Below are 12,505 nucleotides of genomic sequence, written 5' to 3'. Positions count from 1 at the left end.
GCAATATGGGTCTTTTCCAAAGTGACCTCGGTTTCCACATCAATAACACTCCACGTCCTGTGTCGACGTATATCTTGGCTGGTTATGGCGATGTGAGAGCCTCTTAATTTGCTGGCTTGAGTTGTCTTTCAGGGTCATGGTATGAAATTGCCCTTCAACAGCCTCTAATGCAGCAGCAATGGCTAAAGCATCGGTGAGTTCCAACTCACTCCCTCTTTCCAGTAGACGTCTTCTGAGTTTATTTGATCTGCAGTGCTGTACAACTTGATCCAATAATTGGTTGTCCAAATCAGCTGGCATGTAATTGCATCCAACAGCCAGCTGGCGTAGTCTCGTCACGTACTGAGCAATTGTCTGGCCATCTTCTTGTCTCGTTCTCCGAAACAAATGGTGTTGAAATGTAGCATTCGGTGTCACTACATAGTGTGCATTTAATGGATCTACCGCTTTCCGGTATTCATCCTTTCTTCCAGTATTCAAAAGTGTCTTAAATGTTTCCCGAACTGTGGGACCAGCAGTGAAAAGAAGTAACGCCCCTCTCTGCGCTTCTTGTTCAACTGTACCGGTATCTAGAAATAGGCCACGACTGTCGGCGTAGGATTCAAATTCTTCCAGCCATGCCTTCCACTTCACACTTACAGTGCTTGCATCACCCGTTGGGTCAAAATGAGCAATTCCACTATGTGTTAGAAAGTCACCGTCTGCCCCAGTCATGAGGAAATATTCCAGCCCCAAAAGTACTGAGTCAAAGAGAAAATTCTTATTACCTTGAAGTTCTCTGTAATCCATTGTGCTTTGCACGCGTGGGTTCGAATCCCATCCTCGTCGCCAATGTCACATTTGTGGCCCGAAATGTGAAGTTAATGAAACATCAAACACAAGTTTTATCAGGTAAACTTCTCCGAGTCTTTATTCTCCAGTTTCCTTTGTTCTCCTGCTTGTGCTCTTATCTCTCTCTCATACCACGTGACTTCCGGTACATCTCATACATATTCATTATCATGACAGTCAGGGTGATCTTTCAGCGGGTGAAACCCCAGACAGTGATGAGCCCAGAGTTCAGTACATGTTCTGAGACAGCACAATCAGCTGGGTGACTTGGGTCACTGTCCCCACCAGCTTCCTGACCACCGTCACCCCAGTACTGAAGAAGAGCACAGTGATGGTTCTTTGTGACTCCCTACCAGTGGCTCAAACATCCACCGTCTCTGATAGGCTGGTAACAGTTCACACCAACTGTTGTCAGCATTGACCCCCTTCAATCTGCCCACTGGCCAAACAGATATATGGCAGATGCTCTCTCCCTGGTTCTTCATTCAGCCCTAAAACACCCGAACATCCAGGACACCAATGTCAGATCACTGCCTTAATTCCTACAATCTCAGCAGAGTCAGAATACAAAAGCATCTCTTTAGAACAGAGTTTAGGAGAAGTTTCTTCAGCCAGAGGGTGGTGAATCTGTGGAATTCACTGCCACAGACAGTTGTGGAGGCCAAGTCATTTGGTTCTTGATTAGTAAGAGGGTCAAAGGTTGAGAGGGAAAAGTTCATCAGTCACGATTCAAATGGGAGAACAGATTCAATGGGCCGAATGGCCTAGTTCTGCTTCTAAGCCCAATGGGATTCTGGTCTCTTCTCCAAGTCTCAATGAATGGGGCCTGTGAATTGTCACCTAGTGTTGGGGCCCTCTTACCAAGTCTCATGGTCTGATGGCTAAAAGGGGGTTTCCATCAATGTAATGAAAAAAAAAGCCCAACAATCCTTGACAAACTTCAATACAACATTACCCAGGTGATCCATTTGTCAGTGACATTTGCTGAGGAGTAGAGGGGATCCCAGGAGAAGCCTCTTGCCCCACCTGCTGGATCAGAGGCAAGGGCTTTGCCAACAATTTGAAGAACAGTTTTATTTGATGCAGGAGCCCAGTGTCTAAGGCTCAGCAACATCCTGGAGTGGCCTGGTAGAAAGCTGTGACAACAGACCAGACATCAGCAGCGAGGGTGTGGTTTATCTTCTTTCTGCCATTTCCTTACCTCCCAACCAACTCTTACCACAACAGGTGCGGGGATCCAAACAAGATCGGCAATGAAAGACATCACTGTATCTGGAGCAGCCTCCTTCACATCACCAAGGAAGCTCAGATATAAGGAAAGGAGACATGACTGGCTAAGCTTTGAGCATCTATAGGAATTAAAGGATAGCCAATATCTCAGGCCTAAGCCCTTTGTCTGAATATAAAAGATGGAGGTAGGGAAAGGGGGAGGAGGAAAGGGGGAGGAGGAAAGGAGAGGATAGACCCTGTGTGATCTGGTAAGTTTCTCAAGCATTTTGTGTATTGCAGTTGACCCCAGAATCTGCAGACTTTCTTGTTTAAGAGCACTCTAGTTTGTCTGGGGAGGTTGGGAAGGGCTCAGGTCCGAAACGTCGGTAATATATCTTTACCTCCTATGGACGCTACAAGACTGGCTGAGTTCCTCCAGCATTTCTGTGTGTCTTTAGTAGATTTGCATAAGTTGGCACATCATGCACTGAAGGGCCTATACAGTGCTGAATTGTTCTATGTCCTTTGTGAAGAGATACTGTTTAATTATTGACAGAATTTTTTTGGGCATTTATCATCTCCCAACTGAATGTAAGTGCCATGTCAAGAGAAAGTACAAAGTTTGAGGATGGCTGGAATGCAGGAATCAGAGGGTTTTGGTTCTCAGCCAACTCTGAACCAACTTTTCCTGGTGAAAGTGCAGGAAGCCATTACCTTTCTTATGGCATATTACAAAATATCCTCCAGACGAAGCCACTGCTGTAAATGCTGGGAATGTACACTTCAATTTATCACAGCCCAATATGGCACAGCAAGGACCCACACAAATGACAAGGTCATTTGGCTTCCTGTGGGACAAACTTTAACCAGAACATTGGGAAGAACTCAGTACAGGTTGCAAAGGCTGGAATTCTGAAATAAGAAGCAGAACATGTGAAAAATCTTTGACCTGAAACATTAACTTTCTTCCTCTCTCCGCAGATGCTGCCTGGCCTACTGAATATTGCCAGCATTTGCTGTTATTTTACACCACGAAATGGGGTGTGTCCACCTGAGAGTCTGATACCTCTTCCGAAGTGTGTGGATGGCAGTGATGCTGCATTTCCTCAGAACTGCGCTCAAATATGAAGTGATCTCTGATGGGGGAGGGGAACAGTGGGGGAGGGGTTGGTGGGGGCTCTTCACAATCACTGCTCACAGATGACTGACATTGTCATCACGTCTCCTCACGTCATATAGCACAGAAACAAGTCCATGGTCCCAACATGCCAATGCCCACCATTTGATCTTAACTGGATTAAACCCACTAAGGCATCATGATTGTAGGTTTCTCTGCCTTGGTGATTCTAGTACTTGTCTTCTTAAAAGCCTTCTTAACCTCCTCCCTCTCACCTTAAACACATGACCATTTGTTTTGAACGTACCCTCCAGGGGAGAAAAGATTTTGACCATCTCCCCTCTCTATGCCACTCATAATTTTGGACCTCTATCAGGTCATTCTGCACTCCAGGGGAATTACAAATCCCTTCCAATCTCTCCTTATGACTGAACATCTCCATCCCAGGCAACATCGTGGTGAAAACGCTCCACTGGAGGAACTCAGCAATGGGAGAAAAAGAACAGTCACCATTTTGAGCCAGAGCTCTTCATTAAAACTGATGGTTCAGCCATCCCTTTTCTTCCCACAGATGCTGCTCAGCTATTGTGTTGAGAAAGAGTATCAGGTTTGGTCAGTTCATAGAGAGACATGCAGTGGTGCAGTGCTGCCAGAGCTCACCGGAGCGCCGCTCCGGAACCTCTGTAAAAATAAAAGACAAAATAAACAAGTGGGGAATTTAATAGGAGCTGTGTATTAAATACAGGGATGTTGGGGTGGGGGATGGAGGGGGGGTGGTGGCTGGCAGGAGAGGAAAAATACCACTAATAACGTTAGGATTTTTGATCATTTTTAGTGAAATCCTGGAGCTGTGACTGTGTTTTAGGTATTTGTGAAACTCTATCTCGCTTGAGCTGTTGTCCTAGAAAGCTGGGAAATACATGAATGTGAGCATTTTCCCACTCTTTCCATTGGGTACCACTGGATTCCAGGTAGGCGTTATATTAAGCAAGGAATGAATATCGAAACCCAAGGTTAAAAGTCAAAAATAATGAAAGAAAAATTCACTGTTCGCTTATCTTCAGTCTGATTTTGATGAAATATTCAAGGTAATCATCTAAAATCCTCTTATACACCTGGATAAATTTACTCTTTTTTTAGCAAGCCAGATGGGGAAAAAAAATTTCTAGGCTATAAGCTAGTTTTACATCATTTTGAATAACATTAATAGCAGATCAAGCCTTCTTAACCTCCTCCCTCTCACCTTAAACACATGACCATTTGTTTTGAATGTACCCTCCAGGGGAGAAAAGATTTTGACCATCTCCCCTCTCTATGCCACTCATAATTTTGGACCTCTGTCAGGTCATGCCTCTGCATTCTGCACCCCAGGGGAATTACAAATCCCCTCCAATCCCTTGGCCGAGCTCCACCAACTAGAGTTGATTGAAAAGAGGCTCTTTTTACCTTTGTGTTGACAGGAAAAAGAGTAATTAGTGAGGCAATGAACAAGATGAAATAAACCTCCTCTGTTAATATTTGTCTCTTCCAAAGTACGATTTTTTTATTTGTATAGATACAATAATAATTTATATAAAGATTCAAACTTCTTTAATGTTCTACATATTTAAAGACTAAACAGGATTTGTATTGGTCTAAATCATGTAATACCCGACACATGTGAGGACATTGCATCGACGCCCACAGGTACACTTCCTGTTCAACTATTTCTGCGAGACAAACAGAGTTGCCAACCTATGGTTTTTGATAATAATATTCAGCAATATTCATGGCTTTAGTAATAGTTCATTAGACGTTCTTTTCTCATATTCGATTACTTGGTTCCAATTTAGGTGGCTAAATGTGCAAAAAATGTGTTTGCTTTATTTCTCTTATTTTTATACATACTCAGGAACACTGCTAAGTGCTGCGGACCCTGCTGTCTGCTCTGACTAGGTCACATTAGTAAGGCTACATCTGTGGTGGCTGGTGTCCGTGGATTACTCACTAATACAAAAGTACATTTTTCTCACTAACAACCAAAGCAAATAATGTTAACTTCTTTGTTTCGTAAACAAGCTGAGGAGTGTTTCAAGAATAACATACAAGAGACTGATAGTGACAAAAGCTGTTTCGCTTGCCTCTAGTTCAAATTTTCTAACTGGGTCCTAATGCGGTTCTGAAAGTAATCGTGCTTCGAAGTCAGGTATGTACTCCTGTTTAGGTGTTTGGACTGAAGAAATGTGAAAGAAAAAGAAGGAAACTTATCCCTGGTTAGACCTTAAGAGTGTGCAGTATGTGCAATATTATAAGAAATCTGACACTTTTCACTTCTAGGGATTCGAGGCTCTCAAATGAATAGCAGATGTACCAAGTATCCTGTAATGGAGCCGGTCAAAGTACACGCTTGAGGTCTCTCAGAAAAATAATTGTTGATTGCAAACTATCAAAAGCTCACTCTGCTGCTCTACATGTTGAAAATAGAGCCAGTGAAGATGCTCTTGGAAAATTATGTGACACCGTGAGCTTTGCATCTAAAGGCAACTTATTCATTGTTTCCTTCTGCATATTATTTAGCTCAGAATGAAAGACGATACTTTGATCACTTTGGCTTACTGGAACTTCAAATCAAAAATGGTATTGACATTGGAATTGGACTGCATTCCCACATTAGTGCTACAGAGATAATTAATCACGTAGCAATTAATATAAAAAAGAAAATTTGCCAGCATATCAAGCAGATAAATGCAAAATTTCTGTTCTCGTCGATGAATCAACAAGCCTGAGCATTAAGAGCACCCTAATAGTTTATTTGAAATGTGAAAGTGATAAGGAAGGTGATCCCCATTTAATGCTTTTAGATCTAATTGATCAGAAGCTGTAACTATTGCTCACCATCTATTAAACTGTGGGTTTGATGACTCTTACATGAAACAGAACCTTGTAGCAATTGCTAGTGATGGGGCGAGCATAATGCTTGGTGTCAAATCTGGTGTTGCTACGATTCTCAAGGAACATTACCCAGATGTGATAATTCGACACTGTCTTAATCACAGATGAGAGAAGTTCATGGAATTAATCATTTTCAATCATTTATGGACAAATCATACTCTGATAACTGTAGATCATCTCTAAATCAAAAGGAAATGTCTGGATGTGCCTCTCAAGTAGAACAACAAATTTGCAAAATAGGCCATGTGCTGAGCACCAGGTGGGTAGCGAGGTCGTTTCGAACAGTTTCAGCAGTGTGGCAACATTATGAAGCACTGTACTTTCTTTGTGAAAAAGCAATGAAGGATGAAACAAGATCTGGGAGTGACAGAAAAACCTATTAAGATCTGTTGAAAAGACTCTTCAGAACAGTTTCTATTAGACTTAGCTCCAATGTATGACACATTGCATGAACTTGTTTACTGTCAGAGTGTTTACAGAAACAAGAAGTCTAGAAGCTCAAGAGGCAGTTGAAAGGGGGAAGTTTGGAGAAATCACCTTATGAAGCAACAATAAAATTGTCTCCATTGATTACCTACAGTTTCTTACTAGTCTTATAAACTATTTGCTGCACCATATTTTCATGACAATATCTTTGAAAAGTTCTCAAACTTCTGAACTTCAAAGTATGTATAAATCCTGGCTTAAATGAAATGTTTGTCCTTGATAAAAGCAACTGGCCCGCTGAAATATCGCCTAGTTATGGAGAAGCTGCAACAACATCTCTCTGTAAGAGGTTTAAACTTTCTTCCTCCTCTGTAATAACTGCCTTCAGAGATGATGTGGAGAATCATGGATGCTGCATCCCCCAAAATTTACATCCATAACTGAGCTGTTCCTGAGTGTGAGAGGGGATTCAGTCACATGAATTTGATAACAACAACATGCTCAAGAATTCTCAAATATCATGTATCAGCCCTTATGTTTGTTAAACTACACAGCTCAGTGGAATCCTGAGCCATCTGCCACATCATGGCTGCGGCACCAGCAGATGACACCAGGACAAGAGTTGCTTCAGACCCCCACGAGCATTTTACACCTGACCCTTTGTGGAAGTTATTGTGAAACTTCTCATTGGTGGTATTTGGTAAGTCAGTAATTAGTTTTAAATTGGTAAAATACATGATTGCTTTCTTTTTCTTGTTGATAATTATATTTTATGATAATTAGTACAACCATGCAATACTTTGTCATACTATTAAATTAAGTATTATCTGTTTTATTGTACCAGTTATACACTGAAATGCAGTGAAAGGCTATAATCTTGTTAATGTATTAACTATCACTATATTTTTGTGGAGCTCTGGAATTCATATATTTCTTTCATCTTGGTTTAGTGCTTAACATTATAATATACATATTACACCCAATTTGTATACCTGCTCATTTCATGTACTGGGCAACTTCTTTGCCCCATTCATATAATGAGCAGATTAGGTGTGACATATATAGAGAGAGGATGTAAGAAATGGCACCTAAAATATTAGCACTGTTCCCCTGGATACAAGGGCTATAATCACACATAACCTTTATTAACACACAACAATTTATAGAACAGCGTGGGAAAATCGTAACAGGAATAAAACACGCATGGCACAATTTATAAAAGAGCATAGGAAAATCATGATGGGAAGCAAAGAGGAGAATATTAAACAGAACACAATTACTAGTTCACACACGATACGCAGGGGTTGTTCACACCCTCCCAGTCCCCGATCATTGGGAGGCAGCTCTATAACACAGTATACGCAGGGGTGTACACACACTCCCAGACTCCTGATCATTGAGAGCGGCAGCTCTACCACAAGCATTGATCAGTATAGTTATTTGATCTATAGCAATACTAAGGCTCATCTTCAGTGCACTGCACGTCTTGTCCCCAACCCTTCCAAGTGACGTCCACGGTAGCTTCCTGGCATGGATCAGTGCCTGGGGCTCAGACCATGAGGCAGAGAGAGCAAAATGTGGTCTGTGCTAGTGCTAAAGTGATGCTGAATGATTTGAATTAGCCAACTGCAAGATGTACACTAATTAGTGGCCGGAGTCCAACCTTGACTGACAGGTGACGTGGCTTCCAAATAAGTTTCAGACAGGGAGGACACGTGACCACCACAATATACATATTCCAGGCAGGCAGGGAGGGAGGCCATGCTTCCTCCACAAACAACATTGACCCACTGAGTTCCTCCAGCAAAGCGTTTGCTGCTCCTTATTCCAGCATCTGCAGTTTCTCGTGTGTCTCCAACATCCTGGTGAGACCCCTCTGCACCCTCTCCAGCATAATCACATCTTTCATTTACTGGGGCATCCAGAGCTGGACCGGGAAGTTTCAAACATTACAGGGAATTGTTCAAGAATCATTCTTCTCCCACCATTTTGCTCCATATAGATTGTCACCCTGAGATGGGTGACTTGCTGAGTCACAGCCTAGTTCCAGTCATTTACTCACTATCTGGGAGTGAGCACTCTGCCATCACAAGAGAGTGCACAACTTGAGGCCTGGCTTTCTATCCAGTTCACACACACTGGAGCATAGGCTTCATATATTTCACTATCGAAAAACATAGGAACAGGAGAAAACTATCCCATGTGGTCGGAAAACCTAGTCAAAGGGACACTTGGTCGTTGGTCAGAACCTAATCACTTAGCCATTGGTTAGCACCCAATCACTTGCTCATTGGTCAACCCAATCACTGGGTCATTGGTCAGTTCCCAATGAAAGAAATACTTGGGTATTGGTCAGTGCATTCATCACTGCCCTCAAATGAGGGATTGAATGAACAGGTGACCCAGTCCTGGGTTATTTGTTGGAGCTAGTGGAAGTAACTTGTACTAACATCATCCACACAACAAGGAAATGAATGATGGGGACACAGGAGCGATGTGTAATGAAAGGTGTTGACCTGAAGCATTGACTATTCCTTTTCTCTCGCTGATGCTGATCGGCCTGTTGAGTTCCTCCAATAGATTGTGTATTGTTTGAAATGAATAATAGAATTCTTCATTCAGGTTGAGCTTACAAAGAAACAGCAATATAGAAATTCTACACCTTCAAGCATCGCAACCATTCTTTCAGAGTTGGCTTGAGCCCTTTGGTTTAGCTCAGAGTTGTTTTCTATGGTCTTTTTGTTAGTGGTTGGCAAAATTGTCCAGTGTTTGCTTATTTTTCAGAAAATAGGGCACTATGTGGTCTCCCAACTGGTTTCCCGAGGCTGGGGGGAGGGGGAGTCATGGGGCAGCCCTATGATTACTGATATTCCTACTCAGGTGCCAGTGGGAGATGACATTCGATCTAAGTAATCAGGGTGCCCAGAAAGATAGAATCCCTGCAAGACGAGTGTTGGGAACTGCAACCTTTCCTTGAAGTCTCTGGATGGTAGCTACATCAAACCACTTGTGATAACCACAACCTACTGATTCCTCAGATGAGATTCTCATTCTCGATCAAGTGATTGTGAAATCGGTGTGGTTTTTACCCTCTTTGCACAGGGACCTTTGCACTCCAATTGTGCGCCACTGAGCAGTTGATCAGATAAACCAATGGGATTGACCACTGTCTCTCGTACACTTTGACAGATTCTCCCTTGTCGACATTTATTGTTTACATGGAGAGAAATAAAATCAATTATGCAGCTGAACCTCAGGACTGTATTTGTGCTTCTGCCAGTTACATCAAAAAATGCACATCCTGGGTGACACAGTGGTGCAGTGGCAGAGCCATCACCTCACAGCATTGGTGACCACAGTTCAATCCTGACATCAGGCACTACCTCTGTGGAGTTTGCACTTTCTCCATGAATCCCAAGTGCTCCAGATTCCTCCCATATTCCAAAATGTGCATGTCATTACGTTATTTGGCTTTTGTAACTTTAGAACAAAACATGGAACATTCCAGCAAAGTCAAGTTTCTTCAGCCCATAATGTTGTGCTGACCTACATAGACCTACTCCACAACAATCAAAATCTTCCCTCCCTCACACCCATAACCCTTTATTTTTCTTATATCTATGTGCCTGAGAGTCTTTTTTAATATCCCTATTGTACCAGCCTCTGCCACCACCCCAGCAATCCATTCCTGGCCCCCACCTCTTTCTGTGCAAAAACCTTAACTCTTACACCTCCCCTAAACATTCCCCCACTCACCTTGAACAGATGTCTCTGGTATTTGTCACTGTCACCTCAGGAAATAGATGCTGGCTGCCCCCACATCCTCTTCCTGGGAAGTTGGTACCTGATGTCTATCATCAGGGCCTGGCAGGGAGATGGCAGTATTCACCTTTGGAACAGAAAATCAAAAAATTGCAGGTGCTGGAAATAAAATAGAGAACATGGGAGACTCTCAGCTGATTAGTCTTTGGCGAGAGAAGCAGAGTTAACACTTCAAGTCAAAGACCCCCATGTCCCTCGACAACTCTACAGGTGCACCTTTGAGAGAAGGCTTACTGAATGCACCACAGTGTGGGATGGGAGCTGCTTTGCTCAAGTTCAGAAGAAGTCGCAGTATGTGGTGAATGCAGCATAGAATATCATGTGAATTTCCATCCCCTCCATGGACTCCAACTACATTTCCCATTAATTGGGAAAGGCAACCAGCACACTAAAGGACCCATTGCTCTCATTTCCTTTGTCCCATTTGGGAGTGTGAAATCACACCAACAGGGTCAAAGACAGTTTCTTCCTTGCAGCCATCAGGCTTCTGAATGAATCCCATAACAGTGTTCTCAAGCTGTCCTTGCTTGGTGTTAATTGATCTTGCTTTCTACAGGTTTTATAATCCGACACTCTGTTAATATTGTGGTACAAATGTTGGTGATAATCTCTTTGTCTTCTTGCAGAAGAACCCTTCTCACTGTACTAGCAATCTTGTAAACTTAAACACGAACCCTTAATGAGAAACATTAGATCTGTTTCTCTCTCCACGGAAGCTGCCTGAGTAGTTGAGTGTTCATCCAGAATTGGAACGGTTTTGCTGGTGGGATTGACAGATGGAACTGAAGATCTATTTCATGGAATATTAAGTCTCCTTCTGAATCATTGCATTAGCCAGAGGGCCACATCATCAGACCACATCCTGGGATAACACCTAATGCACAATGGCTGTGTCCTCTGAATGACTCGGAAGCATCTTCTGCAATTATTCAGTTAACATGAAGTGAGCGAGTTCGGACTCATCCATAAACAGCTTGACACAAAATGATGAATGAAGCATCAGGTGTCATAACTATAAACTATGGAAGGCAATTTTACCTCCATTACAGTCATATAGCACAGAACAGGCCCTTTGGCTCACCTGCCCATGCTGACCACGTTGACATTGTGGTCTCATTTGCCTGCATTTGGTCCATATTCTATTAAACTTCTGAGGTCCAAATGTCTTCTGAATGTTGTAATTTTTCTTGTTTCTACAGCTTCCCCCAGCACTTCATTTTGGGTATGGACCTCACTCTAAGTGAAAAATACTGTAATTACTCATTGAAATTATATTGTTATTAAACTTTATTTATTTGAAGAATCATTAATAGTAATTCAGAATACATTCCATAAAGAGAATTTTATATGCATATATATATTAAAAACAATTAAAAAAACAAAAAATTAAATCAAATCCACACCCCATCAGCCAGCTCTCTTAAGGAAAGTTAAAAATAAAAATATATAAACAAAAACTAAAAGTATATCATAAATCAAAATATATCTAAATGCATAGATTCCAAATATGGTAATCACTTATTAACAAATAAAGAATAATTGTCAAGTAGATTATATGTAATTTTTTCCATAACAATACAAGCTTTCAAATCATTATGCCATCGCATTATATTAATCACTATATTATCTTTCCATGTACTTGCTACACATTTTCGAGCTATAGACAATGCTAAATATATAAATGCAATTTGAAATTTATCCAACCCTAATCCCTTTAAAGGAATCATATAGCCCATTAAAAAAGTAGATGGATCTAATGGTAACTTAAAGTTATATAATTTTTCCAAAATTAACTTAATTTCATCCCAGAATGGTTGTACATGCACACAAGACCAAATAGCATGTAAAAAAGTTCCAGAACATACACCACATCTAAAACAAGAATCCGAATTACTAAAACCATATTTTTTCAATTTCTCTGGGGTTTAATACCATTGATGTAGAAAATTATAATTAACCATTCCATACCGCACATTCGTCAATTTTGTAACACTGTCATGACACATATCCGCCCAGTAGTCTTCAGGAAAAACAAAAGCTAAATCATTTTTCCATTTAAGCTTAGACTACTCCCATTCCAGCTTATCTATATTGTCTTATAATACTTGGTGCATAACAGAAATATTACCCCTTTTTGGTATAGAAGAAATCAAAGACTCGAATTCCGTC

The 12,505-nt window shown here is 41.4% G+C and overlaps 1 protein-coding gene across 1 annotated transcript in view; it reads right to left on the bottom strand.

Moving 5' to 3' along the window:
* Positions 1 to 4,695: 4,695 nt before the first annotated feature.
* btc (betacellulin, epidermal growth factor family member) overlaps positions 4,696 to 12,505 on the bottom strand; it is a 77,711-nt gene continuing 69,901 nt past the window's right edge. Inside the window, exon 9 of the mRNA XM_069925552.1 lies at positions 4,696 to 11,572. The gene's annotated coding sequence lies outside the window, so the exon portion shown is untranslated. The remainder of the gene's footprint in view (positions 11,573 to 12,505) is intronic.

Source organism: Narcine bancroftii, chromosome 3 (genome assembly GCF_036971445.1).
Source record: "Narcine bancroftii isolate sNarBan1 chromosome 3, sNarBan1.hap1, whole genome shotgun sequence".
Classification (NCBI taxonomy): Eukaryota; Metazoa; Chordata; class Chondrichthyes; order Torpediniformes; family Narcinidae; genus Narcine; species Narcine bancroftii.
This window is presented reverse-complemented; position numbering and strand designations above follow the sequence as displayed.